Source organism: Schistocerca serialis, unplaced genomic scaffold (genome assembly GCF_023864345.2).
Source record: "Schistocerca serialis cubense isolate TAMUIC-IGC-003099 unplaced genomic scaffold, iqSchSeri2.2 HiC_scaffold_1201, whole genome shotgun sequence".
In the NCBI taxonomy this organism is placed as follows: domain Eukaryota; kingdom Metazoa; phylum Arthropoda; class Insecta; order Orthoptera; family Acrididae; genus Schistocerca; species Schistocerca serialis.
Window position 1 is genome coordinate 65001 of NW_026047405.1, and position 5000 is coordinate 70000.

Below are 5000 nucleotides of genomic sequence, written 5' to 3' on the forward strand. Positions count from 1 at the left end.
CACGCCCAGATAGCAGGCGACTGGTGTCGGCGACCCACTGATGTTGGCCACTGACGGCGGCAGAAGATGACAGCGCCGCACCGTCAATGGCGATGTGTAGGCGCGCCGCCCACATTTCCCCAACCTGCGTTGACGATTTGAGGAGGTGGCCCTCCCACATTAGGTGGCGCTCCAGCACCTCGATCTCACGCTGCACCTCATCCATGCCTGCACCGTCGCAGGCTGGCCCTATCTTCTTCAGCGCCAGGAGACGGGACCGACGGAGGGTCGGACCCATCCATCGGCAAGATGGAATGCCGAGGCCCCCCTGGGCAACAGGAGCGTGGAAGTATCCCAGGGGGGTGTCCGCCGGAAGGCGGAACCATCTCCTGACGGCGGCCCGGATGGTGACGTCGGCCGACTTCAATGCACCCACCCGGGTGCGGCTGAGGGCCAGCCCGTGGTACAGGCCAGGGAGAAGTACGTTGGTGAGAGCGTGGAGGCGCTGTTGCGGCTTCAGCGGAGCTCGGGAGATGACGTCAAGCTGCTCCACCAGGTGGCGACGTGGATTGAAGACGCAGCGACCCGCCGTGGAAAATTGCAGCCCCAGGTACCGGAAGGTTTCACCCACACGCAGGGCAGGCATGGTGGTATTGCCTGCTGTGAAGGTGACATTGCTGTCCACCTTCACCTTCTTCTCGCGCCCTGACGCGACTAAGGCGAGGGTGAAACACTTCCGGGCGTTGATCTGCAGCCCCAGGTGGGCGAGGGCTGCGGTAGCTGCGTCGATGAGGGACTGCAAGCCCCTCGGGGTCGCTGCAAACAGCAAGACGTCATCTGCAAAGGCCGCAGCGTTGACTCTGCGACCGAGGATCCGAGCTCCGATGTGGGAGGGCAGTTGGCCTAAAACGTAGTCCACCGCAAAGTTGAACAGGAGGGGGGAGAGGGGATCGCCCTGGCGAACGCCCCGTGCTGGCTGCACAGACACGCCCACGCCGGCGCCGTCCGCTATCACTGTCGTGCTGCCCTCGTAGCACCGCTCGACGTACTCGACAAAGCAATCCGGTAGGCCATGCGCCTTCAGCACAGGGCGAAGGGCAGCATGATCCACCGAATCGAATGCCTTCGAAACGTCGATCGATGCCACAAAGACAGAGCGGCAGGAGCGAACTGCGTCGGTGAGAGCAGTGTCCAAGATGAAAGTATTTTCCAACATCCCATCCCGAGGGATGAATGCCCGCTGACGTTCGTCCACAGCACAAGCGCGCATCAGGCGTGACGCGAGAACCTTGTGAAAGGTCCGCGCCAACACCGAGCAGACCGTAATGGGGCGAAAGTCAGCGGGGGATGTTGGTGCAGCCGTTTTCGGGAGAAGGGACGTCCGCGCGCGAAGCAGGCGTTCCGGGAGGGCGCGGGCCAGAAGGAAGAGATTCATCACTTTCACCAGGACTTCGTGCGGCAGGCGCCGCAACTCCGCTGGGGTAAGGCCGTCCGGCCCGGCCGCTGATCCCCTGGGCGGCAACGCGGCGGCGACCTCCTCATGTGTGACCGGCCCCCATAGGCACTCAAGAGCGACAGGCTCCGAGTGCGGGAGGAGGCGGTCACGAATGAAGCCCGCGGTGGAGACGGGCTTCTTTGTGAAGAGGTCCGCCCAGAAGTCCAGCAGACCAGGGATGGCAGGTGGCGGCTGGAGCAGGGTGCCATCCAAGAGGCCGCGCACGCAACGTGCACGCGACCGTCGGAAGGCATCCTGCGTTCTCGCGTACTCCCAGCGGCGCCGCTTGCGCTTCTGCGTCGGCGGCGCGGCAGGCGGCCGCTTCGATGGTTGGCGCGGCCGCTGTGTCCTGGTGATCGATCTCTCCCCTCTGGACCCGACCGACGCAAGGGCATCCGGGAGCATGCCCAGGATGACATCGGGCGGCGTGCCCCGCCCCAGACCTATGACACGATCCAGGGCAGAGAAACGCTGGGCGGAAGCGGGTAGCCCCGCCAGATGCTCCCAGATGGCGGCGTCAGTCGGCCCCTCCGGCGGCGGCCCGGTGGTGTCGGCCGCGAAGTCCTCGGCTGCGTCGACGGGCGGCGCAGCGGCCTCGCCCGCGTCTGGCAGCGGGCTCGCTGCTCCCCGGCGGGACGCCGGCTCTTCCCCCCGACCGATCTCAAGCGCCTCCATGAATTGGCGGACAAGCTGCTTGTGGGCAGCTTGCCGCCGTCGGCACTTGATTGCCTCAAGCGTTCGGTCGGGGAACATCCTGATGAGCTCTTGATTTACAAAGAAGAACCGGGCGTCCCTCTCGAGGAACAGTTCGGCCTCCGCCTTGGCGAGCGACAGGACTTCTTCCTCCGTCCACCTCGCGCGATGCCTCTCCGTGACGATCTCCGCGTTGGCGGCCGCAAGGTGTTGGCGGCGGCGATGGACCCCGAGACCGTTCTTGGTGGTGAAGCTGCGGTGGCACTCACTACAGGCGTATACAGCTGCAAAAGTTACAAGATTTTCGGCACGGCCGGTTGGCCGGCTAGGTGCTGGGGGAGTTGGGGTGGCACCTTCAGCGGAAGGGCCACCACTTTTTCTCTGAATACTGCCCCCAACTAAAAAAGGGATAGTGCGAGGGGGGGCTGGTAACCCCCCCAAGCCCCTGGTGCGGTCTTCCACTCTGCGAAAATCAGCGGGCCCACGAGAAGGGGAGAAGACCGCAGGAGAGGAGAGGCTAAGAGGGCTAGGCCCATGTATTGCGCATCACTCTCCCTGTAACCATAACCCAAGGAAGGCACCTCGCAGCAGCAGCACGACTACATCAAGACCGCACTTCGAAAAGCCAAGTCCGGATGCAGCCACACCGCCGCCACTTGGCCACCTTAAGAGAGTCATAGTTACTCCCGCCAAAAGAGAGTCATAGTTACTCCCGCCGTTTACCCGCGCTTGCTTGAATTTCTTCACGTTGACATTCAGAGCACTGGGCAGAAATCACATTGCGTCAACACCCGCTAGGGCCATCGCAATGCTTTGTTTTAATTAGACAGTCGGATTCCCCCAGTCCGTGCCAGTTCTGAGTTGATCGTTGAATGGCGGCCGAAGAGAATCCGCGCACCCGCGCGCCCCCGGAGGAGCACGCTAAGGCGGACGCGGCCTCGCAGCAAGGAAGATCCGTGGGAGGCCAAGGCACGGGACCGAGCTCGGATCCTGCACGCAGGTTGAAGCACCGGGGCGCGAACGCCGCGCAGGCGCGCGCATCCTGCACCGCCGGCCAGCACGAGGCCGACCAACGGCGAGAGCAGACCACGCCCGCGCTAAACGCCCGCACTTACCGGCACCCCTACGGCACTCACCTCGCCCAGGCCCGGCACGTTAGCGCTGACCCACTTCCCGACCAAGCCCGACACGCCCCGATCCTCAGAGCCAATCCTTATCCCGAAGTTACGGATCCAATTTGCCGACTTCCCTTACCTACATTATTCTATCGACTAGAGGCTCTTCACCTTGGAGACCTGCTGCGGATATGGGTACGAACCGGCGCGACACCTCCACGTGGCCCTCTCCCGGATTTTCAAGGTCCGAGGGGAAGATCGGGACACCGCCGCAACTGCGGTGCTCTTCGCGTTCCAAACCCTATCTCCCTGCTAGAGGATTCCAGGGAACTCGAACGCTCATGCAGAAAAGAAAACTCTTCCCCGATCTCCCGACGGCGTCTCCGGGTCCTTTTGGGTTACCCCGACGAGCATCTCTAAAAGAGGGGCCCGACTTGTATCGGTTCCGCTGCCGGGTTCCGGAATAGGAACCGGATTCCCTTTCGCCCAACGGGGGCCAGCACAAAGCGCATCATGCTATGACGGCCCCCATCAACATCGGATTTCTCCTAGGGCTTAGGATCGACTGACTCGTGTGCAACGGCTGTTCACACGAAACCCTTCTCCGCGTCAGCCCTCCAGGGCCTCGCTGGAGTATTTGCTACTACCACCAAGATCTGCACCGACGGCGGCTCCAGGCAGGCTCACGCCCAGACCCTTCTGCGCCCACCGCCGCGACCCTCCTACTCGTCAGGGCTTCGCGGCCGGCCGCAAGGACCGGCCATGACTGCCAGACTGACGGCCGAGTATAGGCACGACGCTTCAGCGCCATCCATTTTCAGGGCTAGTTGCTTCGGCAGGTGAGTTGTTACACACTCCTTAGCGGATTCCGACTTCCATGGCCACCGTCCTGCTGTCTTAAGCAACCAACGCCTTTCATGGTTTCCCATGAGCGTCGATTCGGGCGCCTTAACTCGGCGTTTGGTTCATCCCACAGCGCCAGTTCTGCTTACCAAAAGTGGCCCACTTGGCACTCCGATCCGAGTCGTTTGCTCGCGGCTTCAGCATATCAAGCAAGCCGGAGATCTCACCCATTTAAAGTTTGAGAATAGGTTGAGGTCGTTTCGGCCCCAAGGCCTCTAATCATTCGCTTTACCGGATGAGACTCGTACGAGCACCAGCTATCCTGAGGGAAACTTCGGAGGGAACCAGCTACTAGATGGTTCGATTAGTCTTTCGCCCCTATACCCAGCTCCGACGATCGATTTGCACGTCAGAATCGCTACGGACCTCCATCAGGGTTTCCCCTGACTTCGTCCTGGCCAGGCATAGTTCACCATCTTTCGGGTCCCAACGTGTACGCTCTAGGTGCGCCTCACCTCGCAATGAGGACGAGACGCCCCGGGAGTGCGGAGGCCGCCGCCCCGTGAAGGGCGGGGAAGCCCCATCCTCCCTCGGCCCGCGCAAGGCGAGACCTTCACTTTCATTACGCCTTTAGGTTTCGTACAGCCCAATGACTCGCGCACATGTTAGACTCCTTGGTCCGTGTTTCAAGACGGGTCGTGAAATTGTCCAAAGCTGAAGCGCCGCTGACGGGAGCGATTATTCCGCCCGAGAGCATCCCGAGCCAACAGCGGCGCGGGTCCGGGGCCGGGCCAGGTAGGTCCGTCATCCGGGAAGAACCGCGCGCGCTTGCCGGGAGCCCGAGCGCCCAAATGGGCGAATCGACTCCTCCAGAT

General features: G+C 62.4%; 1 long non-coding RNA gene and 1 pseudogene across 1 annotated transcript in view; one reads left to right on the forward strand and one right to left on the reverse strand.

Moving 5' to 3' along the window:
- The window catches only part of LOC126435267 (uncharacterized), a 29300-nt gene that overhangs the window by 9150 nt on the left and 15150 nt on the right, over positions 1–5000 (forward strand). The window lies entirely within an intron of this gene.
- The window catches only part of LOC126435284 (large subunit ribosomal RNA), a 7988-nt pseudogene that overhangs the window by 2247 nt on the left and 741 nt on the right, over positions 1–5000 (reverse strand).